The sequence below is a fragment of the Nyctereutes procyonoides genome, unplaced genomic scaffold (genome assembly GCF_905146905.1).
Source record: "Nyctereutes procyonoides isolate TBG_1078 unplaced genomic scaffold, NYPRO_anot_genome, whole genome shotgun sequence".
Lineage (NCBI taxonomy): Eukaryota > Metazoa > Chordata > Mammalia > Carnivora > Canidae > Nyctereutes > Nyctereutes procyonoides.
In genome coordinates, this window is record NW_026575126.1 from 18819293 (window position 1) to 18831652 (window position 12360).

The window sequence follows — 12360 nt, forward strand, 5'->3', positions numbered from 1 at the left end:
GGGTTGTCATTGCTTTGGTGCAGGGATCTCCAAACTACAGTGCAGTCCAAATCTGGCTAGGTGCCTGTTTCATAAATAAAGTTTCATTAAAACAGAGCTACATCTGTTCATTTCCAAATCACCAATGGCTACTTTCACAATACAAAGACAGAGTTGAGTCATTGCAACCAAGACCATGTGGCCCACAAAATCTAAAATATCACCTTTATGGAAAAAAATTTACAAACACCTCGTGTAGTGTAAATATTTTAACTCATTTAAGACAACTAGGTGATTTCTCTCTGTCATCTCATCTATATTTGACTTCTTTTCCTTTTTCCCTATCTTTGAGCTGCCTTTTTACAATTTGAAATTTATTCTTTCATTAAAGAATTCATAACAAAATAGACAGATGTCTACTATCATCTACTGATGTATCTTCTGTTTCATGTGGTGTCTCTACTACATTTGTCTCTTTATAATAAAAATCATTTACTAAAAACAAAAATCAATATTTTCCTTTCTTTATTCCATTCACATTTTCTTTTCCAATTTTACTGAGGTATATTTGTAGGGTTTTTTAAATATTTATTTATTAGGACAACTGGATGACTAACTTGGTTAAGCATTTGACTCTTGATTTCAACTCAGGTCATGATCTCAGGGTTGTGAGATCCAGCCCCACATCAGGCTCTGTGCTCAGTGGGGAATCTACTTTTCCCTCTCCCTTTGCTCCTCCCTCCGCTCATGCACTCTCATGCTCTCTGTCTCTAAAAATAAATTTTTATTTTATCTTTAAAAATTAAATTTAATTTATTTTTAGAGAAAGAGAGTGCATGAGCAGGGGAAGGGTAAGAATCTCAAGAGGACTCCATGTTAAAAGCATGAGGCTTGATCTCATGACCCCCAGATCATGAGCCAAAACCAAGAGTCAGATGCTTACCAACTGAGCCACCCTTACTGAGGTATATTTGACATATAACCTTGTAGAAGTTTAAGGTATACAATACAATGATTCCATATATGTATATATTGCAAAATGATCACCACAGTAAGCTTAGTTAACATCCATCACCTCTTCCACATTTGTTCTTCTTTCTCTACATGTGTAACAAAGCTCATTTCATTGCCCTTAGAATTTTTATAAGATGTTCCAAGCTTCACTCTTAGCTTTCTTTTACAAGTTATATTCTTTGTTGACTCTGTACCCCTTCCATCAACAGTTCTTCCACCACCAATGACTCCTTATAGTAAGAACTAACCAAAGAGCTCTCTTTGCAGACAGAATGATTCCTTCAGGATCACTTTTACTTGTGTTACCAGAATTTTATTTATTTTTTAAAAAGATTATTTATTTATTCATGAGAGACACACAGAGAGAGAGGCAGAGACACAGGCAGAGGGAGACGCAGGCTCCATGCAGGGAGCCTGATGTGGGACTCGATCCTGGGTTTCCAGGATCAGGCCCTGGGCTAAAGGCAACGCTAAGCTGCTGAGCTACCCGGGGTTCCCCCAGAATTTTATTTCTGAGAGTTATCTATGTCTCATGGTTGGATCTTTCTATTATACGTGTGAGTTTTTGTGTTTCTTTTCCAGAAATTCCCAAATTTTATCTTTTTTGTGAAAAGACTTCTTTATTTATTTTAGAGAGAGAGAGTGAGAGTGCATGTGCACATGCATGAGTAGGTGAGGGATAGAGGAAGAGGGAGAGGGAGAGAGAGAATCCAAGCAGACTCCCCACTGAGTATGGAGCTGGATGCAGGCCTTGATCCCAGGACCCTGAGCTGAAATCAAGAGTCAGAGGCTTAACTGACTGAGCCACCCAAGGGTCCCTCCAAATGTTATCTTAAGAGTTTTGAAAGCAGGTCAGAAGCAGCACTCAAATTTTGAACTCTCAGATCAGAATCTACTATCTTTCTACAGTTCCCCAACCAATTCTCCTACTTGGTCAGTGTTATGGGTTGAAATATGTCCCCCCCAAAAGATATGGTGAAGCCCTAATCCCCAGTACCTCAGAATGTAACCCTTCTTGGAAATACGGTGTTTATAGAGGTAATCAAGTTAGACGGAGATCATAACCCTATAATAATGATATCTTTATTTCCAAAAAAGAAGAGAGATTTGGACACAGGGACAGACACACCATAGGAAGAATGCTATATGAACTTGAAAGCAGAGATGGGCTGAGCATCTGCAAGCCAATGAACACCAAAGATTCAGAGCAAACACCCAGAAGCTAAGAGAGAGAGGCATGGAACAGATTCTTCCGCCCAGGCTTCAGAAGGAACCAGTCTTGCTGACACCTTGAACTTGAACTTCTAGCCTCTGGAACCGTGAGACAATATGTTTCTGTTGTGTAAGTCACTCAATTTTGTGATACTTTGTTAGAGCTGCCCTAGCAAAGGAATACAGTCAGAATCAGCCCACAGATGGGAGAGTTTGCCCACTGATTCCAATGTGAAATCTACTGGTTTTCCTGCTCTAGTTCATCCCATCAGAGCCCATTAAAATTTCTCAGACTTGAGACATAACCTCCAGAGGTTTTCATTTCAGTAGCTGTAAGGAGAAGCCTGGGAATCTAATTTTTATTAAACCTAAGAGGCAATTCTGAGGTATGAGAAGTAGGAAGGACTTAACAGACTTTGTGTAGTTTAGTCTCCTTCCTGGCCCAGGGCCGTAGCACATCTGAAAACTGATGGATCTGCATCCCCTGCTGAGATCAGCCAGGATCTGATGGCCTCAGTGGCAGCCAGTGGGATCTGGTGCTGCCTGGTGTTCCTTGGGGGCCCATTCTCAGGACCAGGTCGAAGCTGGGAGCCTGCTATTCTCTCAGACCCTCGTTAGCCCTCCCTCTGAGAAGAGCCCTGACCCTAGACCCCAGACTGGTGGCTAGGCCACTAAACTCAGGACAGATCTCCCAAATGACTGACTGTTCACTCTCCTGCTTCTTGAGCAACCTCTATCAATTTCCAAGTGTGCTCTGGTTATTTGGGGGGACTCCGGTACCCAGCATGGGAAATATTCTCAGTAAGTGGTAACTGACTTATGAAGGGCCCTTCTCTGCCCTCTAGACACTGGAGTTTACCTGTGAGTTTTTGTGTTCCTTTTCCAGAAATTCCCAAATTCCCTGGCTGCCTCTCCATAGCCAAGCCCAACTATTTGGGGGGCACAATGTGCTGAATCTTGTACTATACACATCCCTTCTGGCTTTCATATTAAGCTTACAGTCTAATGAAGGATACAAAAAGGCACATGGATGCACATTACCTGTGAATACAGGGTTCTAAGGGCAAGGAGGTAGAGCACCTGACCAGGGTCTGGAGGGTCTGGAGGGTCTGCAGGTAGGGAAAACAGTTTGAAGAAGTTCCCATTTAAAACCAAGACCCGACTTCTAACTCTGGGAAATGAACTAGAGGTGGTGGAGGGGGAGGAGGGCGGGGGGTGGGGGTGAATGGGTGACGGGCACTGAGGGGGACACTTGACGGGATGAGCACTGGGTGTTATTCTGTATGTTGGTAAATTGAACACCAATAAAAATTAATTTATAAAATTAAAACCAAGACCCCAAAAAAAAGGCAAAAAATAAATAAATAAATAAATAAAGTTATTACGTAACATACCAATATATTTTCTTAATGTTGTATAATGTTATCTATAATATTAATATTATATGACACATAATGCTAATATATAAATGCACAGTAATATATTATTATTAACATATATTAATATAATGTCAAGAATATAATACATTATCAATACATTATTTATTGCAATGAATACTAATCCATGTTACAGGGGTTCGGAGGAAGGAGACACATTCAGCCTCAAGGGCCAGAGAGAGCATGATGGTTTCTGGTGAGGGCAAGTAGCTGGAGGCGTGGGCAGGAGCAAGGGCTTCCAGCCCCATCATGTCCCACCGGAGATCTTGCCTGGACGAGACTAAAACTGACGGATGGCTCCCACTGGCCATTTGAGAGCACGTCCCCCGCTGGCCAAGCCCGGGGAAGGTGGGTGCATTTCAACTACCCCTCGGCCCATCTGTGCCCCGTTCAGGCTCCGACTCTCCTCTTGTCTGCTCTCTTCGTCCTCCAGATTTAATGTCTCTTCCACGCGACTCAACCAGCCTCATGAGCCTCAAAAATCATCTGGTACTGGTACTGGCTGGCAGCTTCCTGGCCCGATGACGCTAACTGTTGGGGATGGGACTCGGCCACCAGGCCCTGCAGCGCCCTCCCCATCCCTGACCACCCAGGATGGCCCGACCCGGCGGCCTGCAAGGAAATGAATTCCTGGCTGGAGGGAAACAGCAAGAAGTTTCTAGCCATCTAGATTTCACATGAACAACTCAAGAACTTGAGACTGGACATGAGACTGGGCGTGAAAGCCCCTCCTCGGGTGCCAGGATTCGAACTTGCCTGTGATGGACGTGGTCACCTGGACGGCTTCGGACAGGTGCGTTCTCGCACTGCCAGTTACACCTTCCCACTTGGAGGACTGTATTACTCAGCACGACAGGCGGCTACCAGGGAAAGCGGTGGCAGGAAGGGAAGGCGACCCTTTCCTCACTAAGCGAAGGAAGAGGTGTGAATCTGGGGACCACAGTCTGGCCCTGATTGAAGGTAAATCACCAGCTGATCAGAAGGCTGTAGATACCGGGAGAGAAGCCTCAACAGGCAGCTGGACTGCATGAGGAAGAGGGAAATTAGAGAGGGCACAGGGGTGCTGAGCAGGGACAGGGCTCGGGGAAGAGGAAGGGGGGTGGCTCCGTCCTGCCCAGGCGACAGAAGCAGGGAGGGACCTGTAGGAAGCGCTCTGCAGCCAGGACAGCGCCCCACCGCCCACTCCAGGCTCCCAGCCCCACGGCCCTAATGAGCTCGTATTGCAACACAGGAAGTATCCATGGCTTCTGCTCAGTGAGGAAAACCTGTTTTAGGTTATGTGCAATCTGGAAGCTTCTGACGTCCCACCACAAAAGCTACTCTCGTAAAAAGCACTCTCATCCCCGCAATCTATAGAGACAGAGTCCATGCAGATGTCAGGGAGAGATAGCACCCCCCCACCCGCCCCTGTCTAGCAGTTTCTGCAGCGAGCAACCACTGAAAGAAGCAAGCCCCTATGAACTGAGAGCTCTCTGCAATTAGTGCAAGGGCCTCGGGCCAAGGAAGGACAGAGTGGTGTAACCAGGAAACCAGGGCGCCCCTGTGTTTACCCAAGAAGATCCCCTCTTCCTCCTGCAGATCGAGGGAGAGAGTCTGGCCGGCCTGGGAGGAGGTGATTGGGGCAGAAACGGTGGGGGAGAAGGATGATGGCTGCAATTTTTGCACTAGTGATGGACGTGAGTTTAGCAAAGAACAGACAGTGGATGCCTTAGTCCCACAGCATTACTGTCTCCATAGTGCTGAGCCCTGCCCGACAAGCTTCTGTAAGGCCTAAGCAAGGCAGTCGTGTGCGCTCATTGTCCAAGGAGAGAACGCAGAAAGCATATGTAGCTGCTGGGTTAGCTCAGCAACACTCCACCCTCATTTCCCTTGGGTTCCAGCCCACAGGCCCTGGAGATGCTCTCACAGGAAGGAACTACTGGGGGAATGGGACCCGGTGACCACGCCAGTTACAGAAGGAACCATTCCAGTGTGACACAGCAGAAGACACAAGAGGATGGGTAATACAGGACAACGAAAACTGGGAGAAGGAGTTGGGGAAGAGGTTTTTAGCTTCTGTAAAGTCATTTCTTCAGCCACACCCAATTAAAGGTGTCACTAATTCCCTAAGACGGAGGCATTTTAGCTTATGCCACACTGGATGCTTCTGGAAGCTGATTGGGTGGATACCACATTTGGATGTTACTGATACAATACAAGTTGTTTAGCTGACTGGATCCAGTTCTCATTCCACATGGGGAGTTAGTCACTCTCAATACAGCTTTTGATGACCCCTATACAAGTCAGGATTAAAGAACCCACTAAAGCTCTGGGGGTGCACAGAACTGACACGGTCAAGATTACAGTGTTCTGAGGGCAAATTCCAGGTAAGTAGTCCCTTTTATCAAATGTGTCCTTGTAGCTCCCTGCATATGACACCCGTCACAAAAGCCAATTTACCTCAGACCACTAACGGGGGTGTCACACGTAGCTTACACTGGAAAAGGAAAAATTCAGAGATTCTTTGAACTGGTTTGGGGCCAACTTTTAGATGAGGACAGAAATGAAACCGAGTTCACTTCATCTGGTGTTAACATGAACGTTAACATGCCAAATATCTGAATCACTGACTAAAAATGAGAACAAATTGGAGAACTAAAGGGTGTGACTGGGAGGAAGAATGATGCCGAAGAAAAGGATGTAGGAACATGAGGAACTCATGTTGCCAGCTGCTTCCGTAATGGACAAGAAATATGAAGAGCACACAAGCAGGCATTCTGGAGCATGAGGGCTTTTTGGTTTTGTTTCTGTTTTTCTTTGTAAAGATTTTGTTTATTTATTTGAGAGCAAGCAAGAGAGTGCCCAAGCAGGGGGAGCGGCAGGCAGAGGGAGAGGGTCAAGCAGACTCTTCTACTGACAGGGAGCCCGATGCGGGGATCCATCCCAGGACCCTGGGATCATGTTCTGAGCTGAAGGCAGATGCTTAACAGACTGAGCCACCAGGTGCCCCTGTTTTTGGTTTTTTAAAGATTTATTTATTTGAAAGAGAAAGAGAGCATGAGCAGAGGGAGGGGCAGAGGGAGAAGGAAACTCCCATCTGAGTGAGGGGCTTGCTCAGGGCTCAATCTCACGACCCTGAGATCATGACTTGAGCTGAAAGCAAAAGTTGGACTCTCAACCGACTGCACCCCACCCCCCTCACAGGTGCCCCTTGGAGCGTGAGATCTTGAGACCTTCAACAGGGATGCCTGGGTGGCTCAGTGGTGGCATGATCCCAGAGTCCGCAGATCAAATCCTGCGTAGGGCTCCTTGCATGGAGCCTGCCTCTCCCTCTGCCAGTGTCTCTGCCTCTCTCTCTCTCTCTCTCTCTCTCTGTGTGTGTGTGTGTGTGTGTGTGTGTCTCATGAACAATTAAATAAATAAATCTTTAAAAAAAAAAAAGACCTTCAACAAAACCATCCTTTTTTGGGCCACTATATCTTCTCCCACCCTCCAAACAATTCCTGCTGGTGAGTGGCGTGTTTCCAGTAATCCCTTAAATTCATTCAATCTTTCATCTCTGGCATTGTAGATGTGAGGATGGAGGGAATAAAGTAAACATTTGGTTCCCACAGACCCAAGAAGTACAACCTACTTCTCTTAAGGCATCTCTGTTCTGTTTTCCTAAAGACGGCAGAGGAATCCCAAGAAGCTAGAATGTGCCCTAAAGGAGCCAATTTGAAGCGTTGCATCTACTTAGTTCCTAGGATTCTAGGTTGGAAGAAGGTTTATTCGTGAACCTTGCACCAGCTGTAGCTGCCCCATTTCTCCACATAGTTTTTTCTCTGCAACCAGAAAGTAGAAGTATATCCCAAGCAAGAAACATTTAACAAGGTAAGACTTTAGAACCGCTCTGGTTAAACCTTGCTCTCCAAAAATTCTGCTGCAAGAAAAAAAATACAGTCCTTTCCTAAAACTGATCGGCATTCACATGATTCCCATCAAAATCTGAGCAGGTTTCTTTGCTGGCCTTGAGAAGTTTATTCCAAAATTGATATGGAAAGGAAAAGGCCCTAGGATAGCCAAGACAATGTTGAAAAACAAGAATGAAGGGGAGAAATCACTCTTCCAACATTAAGGCCTTACGTATAACTACAGTATCAAAACAGCATGGAGGGAAGAGGCACATAGATCAGTGGAACGGAATAAAGAACCCAGATCTAGAGCCACACAAATATTCTCCCGACTAGTTTTTTTTTTTTTAAAGATTTATTTATTTATTTATGATAGACATAGAGAGAGAGAGAGAGAGAGGGAGACAGAGACACAGGCAGAGGGAGAAGCAGGCTCCATGCCGGGAGCCCGACGTGGGACTCGATCCCGGGACTCCAGGATCACGCCCTGGGCCAAAGGCAGGCGCCAAACCGCTGAGCCACCCAGGGATCCCCTCCCGACTAGTTTTGATAAAGGAATAATAGCAATCCGATGGAGGAGAAATAGCCTTTTCAATAAATGATGCTGGAAAAATTGGACCCAAACCCCACACCTAATACAATAATTAACTCACAATGGATCGTGGACTCACATGTGAACATAGAACTGTAAAATTTGTAGAAAAGAACACAGGAAAATATCTTTGGGATCCAGGGCTAGGCAGAGTTCTTAGACTTGACCCTGAAAACATGATCTATCACAGAAAAAATTTACAAATTAGACCTCATCAAAATTAAACACTTTTGCTTTGTGAAAGACTCTGTAAAAGGGTGAAAAGACAAATAAGAGGCTGGGAGGAAAGATTTATAAATCACGCAACCAACAAAGGCCTTGTGTCTAGAAGACATATAAATAACTCTAGAAACTCAACATTTAAAAAAAATGGATCCAAGGCATCCTTCAGCACCACGTTTCAGCATGTATTCTTTTTTTTTTTTAATTTTAAAAGAGATTTATTTATTTATTTTGAAAGAGAAGGGAGCAGGGGAGGGGCAGAGGGAGAGGGAGAAAGAGAATCCCAAGCAGACTCCCCAATGCGTGCAGAGCCCAGTGAGGGACTTGATCTCATGACCCTGAGATCATGACCTGAACCCAAATCAAGAGTCAGGCACTCAACCAACTGAGCTAGGCCACCTGACTTAGGATCTTGGGGGTGTGGTAAAATGTAAACTCCTGTTCTTCGCTTCAGAAATTCTGATGCCATAGATTTGAGTGGGGCCTGAGAAATCTTTCTTTCTTCCTTCCTTCGCTCCTTTTAGAAATCCACCTTTAAAACAAGCTACTCAGGGATGCCTGGGTGACTCAGTTGTTGAGTGTCTGCCTTTGGCTCAGGTGGTGATCCCAGGGTCCTGGGATTGAGTCCTGCATCAGCCTCCGTGCGGGGACCTGCCTCTCCCTCTGCCTGTGTCTCTGCCTCTCTCTTTGTGTCTCTCATGAATAAATAAATAAAATCTTAAAAAAAAAATAAAACAATCTACTCAGGGTATCTGGCTGGCTCAGTTGGTAGAGTATGCAAGTCTTGATCTCAGGGTCCTGAATTTGAGCCCCATATTGGGGGTAGAATTTACTTGAAAGAAAGAAAGAAAGAAAAAGAAAGAAAGAAAGAAAGAAAGAAAGAAAGAAAGAAAGAAAGAAAGATCAAAAATCAACAATGGAAAAAAATAAAACAAGCTCCTCAAGAGATTTTTTTAAAAATTATTATTATTAAAGTTTAAGAACTCCCACAACTATTCAATCTAGTGAACTATGAAGGAAGAGCCGCATTGGGAAGGAAATCGGGACTGGGCCACTTGTGCCCTGAAGAGGCAAATAAGAACAGGGACTATTAAAAGACTAACAACAAACCACAAGTGTTACAAAGAATTTCTAAGGAGCAACGACTCTTGATTTATCGGATGTAAATGAAATGATGAAGTGGCCCTCCCCACACACTCAAGTATACAAGTATTAGGAGAACTTGCAGCGTATGGAGGGGCTTTAAAAAAAAAATCTCATAGCCATGCTGCTCGAGGGGCCTGGTGTTCGGAAAGCGCCTGTGAGAGCCCAGGAAAGACCGTGTGCTCTGAGGTTGGGCATGTACTTTAGCCAGTTGGGGGACACTCATGGCCCAGCTGAACCAGTGTTTCTGGGCCTATGCGGGGCCTGCAGCCAGGGACCCCAGCTATGAGGGGTGACGGCCTGCCTCCGGCTTCTCTAACATCACTTTCTCTCACCACCCTTCCCACTCACTCCCACGCAAGTACACATACACACAGGTCTAGAGATGAAAGAGCAGCTCCTTCTCACCAACCCCCCAACAATCCATGTTTCTGCCTTCACCATTGTGCTTCCAACCCTTCACAGGTGCTCAAAGGAGAGCCCAAGGATAAGGCAACATGACCGAGTGCAGACACAGGTTGAAGCCAGGCGCCTGAGCAGCTGGTGAGTAAGAGGGCTGTCCCCACATCTCGGGGAAATGTGACAGAGGCCAGCCTGGCAAGGAGATAGAGAAAACTGCCAGGGGAAGGTGAGGCAGGTAGCTGTTAACCCCTCAAAAAGGGAGGTGGCCTTTAGAAAGACCTCGACCAGCGCGCAGAGCTGTTGGCCGGGCGGAGAGGACGCAGACACCTGCGTCTCAGGTTGGGAATGGCCCATCTTCGGCTCCAGGCCCCAGGCTCCTGAGATGGCCTTTGCTCTGCGAGCCTGCTGCCCAGTGGCTTTTCAGTGGCTTTTCCGACCGCACAACCCCCCGCCGCTGAGCTTTCCAGCCTTTGCTCACTGGCGTCTCGCATCTCGGCTCCGTCAAAACTGATGGGAGCTAATTAGTGCTGAAGCAGAGACGCCAGTTCACTTCCCTTCACCTCATCATTTGTTTTCCTTGTTTCCCGGAGGCATGCTTAGGTGCTCCACGCTCTCCCAGGCATGCACGCCTATTTACACGTGCACACGCCCCCTCGCCCGCACACACTCACACACGTGCACCTGTATGCGTGTATACACGTGCCCACATATTTACACGTGCACCACACACTCGTGCGCACGGGCCCAGGCCGCTCCAGCCGCGGGCTCCTGCAGGGTCTCTAACCTGGGCGCCCGGGCACCTGGGACAACCTCACGCCTGAGTTTCCCGGCTCCCCCGGCACCTGCAATCCGCAAGTCATCCCTCCACCTTCCGCCCCGTTTCCAGCCACTGTCAGTGGAGCCGGAGACCTTCCAGCCCTGCGTGTCCATGAAAAGCGACTGTTGGAGACCCAAGCCCCGACGTTCCAGGGCCTCGCCGGACCGTCAGCGCCCCTGCGCCCCAGGCTGGCTCGGCCGAGGCGGGGAAGCCCTCTGGTGGCCGCGGCCGACGTGACAACAGGCTCCCAGGCTCGGTGCTGCGGGGACGGCGCTCCCCGTGAAGACACAGTCTGCGAAGTCCCTGCGGCCTAAATGCACCCTCCCCGTCGCCCCCAGAGCCTCCTAGTCCCCAGACCCCACCAGGTCCCCGCAGACAGCTGTCCCCGGGCCCGCCGAGCTCTGTCTTCGCGCCCAAGCTAGGCGGACCGCCGGGGACCCTGGCCTGGACACTCAGGGGAGGTCCCCCGAGCTCTCTGCTGAAGGCTTCCAGGCTCTGGTGGCGTCTCTCTGGTGGAGATGGGCCAAAGGGACCCTTCCTTGAGAGGCACACCCGTCTCAGGACAGGTGGAGCAGCATTGGCACACACAGGCTGGAGCTGTCGTGCCCTTCCCGGACCGTGCTGGTGCTGAGCCACTTTCTGGAGGTGTCGTCCCTCCAGGTACCCTGTTCCCCAAAGGTACCGCGCTCAGGAAAAGATAGAGAACCACGAGCCTTCTGGGCAAAAGTTCCAGCATCCCAGCCCTCCACCGTCTGGCCTCGAGCGTCCTTTCTAGCCTTAGTGTTAAGTGTAGTGTCCAGGTCAGGGGCTAGAATTAGACAGCCTGGGCTAGAACCCCAGGTCCCCAACTTATTGGCTATGTAACTGTGTGGAAGGTTCTAAATCCTTCGTTTCTATGCAAGGTGGTTGATATTTTTTTTTTACTGTTTTATTTTTTTATTTATATATATATTTTTTGGTGGTTGATATTTTAATAAGGTAGCCTGTGTATCGGCCTTAGCCTGGTGCTTGCCACACAGTCGATGCCCAATTGACGACAGCTGTCACTAGTACTCCTCGGTCAACAGGCCTACTGATCTGCTCACAGGTAGACATGTACTTGCACCTTCCATCTCTGCACTTTGGCTTGTGACACTTTATTTGCTTGGAATGTCCTCTCCCTGTTCTCTAATGTCAAGACCTCACCTGTTCTGCTGAGCCCAGCTCAAATTTCTTCACCTGCTTAGGGAACTGAGCTAATCCTGGACTTAGGAACCTCACGGGTTATTGTGAGAGGAAACAAATACTTTGTGATAGTGCACCGTATAAACGTATACGTGTGTGTCATAGAAAAATGTGCATGATATTTTATTGCTTGTACAATCATTCTACAAAATTAGATAAAGCCTTATAATGTGTATTCCTGCATTACCGGAATAGTTACTCAAATTGTTTTGACATTTTACTTCTCTGCGTAACACATAATAAATGCCATGAGGATAGAAGCTCTGTTTTATACTTACATTCTCCATAGAACGTATCTTACATGATACTTTCGCTATATTAGGTACTCAGTCCTCATTTCGTTAAGAAGTAACTGCATCTTTTATAAGAGTAGTAACATATGTCCTTGTCCCTTAAAGCAATTTTCCATTCATTATCTCATGAGCTTTGATGATCTAACTTCTACAA

The 12360-nt window shown here is 47.0% G+C and overlaps 1 long non-coding RNA gene across 1 annotated transcript; it reads left to right on the forward strand.

Annotated features, from left to right (window-relative positions):
• The first annotated feature begins 2113 nt into the window (after nucleotides 1–2113).
• On the forward strand, nucleotides 2114–12152 carry LOC129519773 (uncharacterized). The gene is made up of 5 exons (XR_008666441.1): nucleotides 2114–2335; nucleotides 3778–4601; nucleotides 5522–5641; nucleotides 9936–10013; nucleotides 10759–12152. It is a non-coding gene; the product is annotated as an uncharacterized LOC129519773 (long non-coding RNA).
• The last annotated feature ends 208 nt before the right edge of the window (nucleotides 12153–12360 follow it).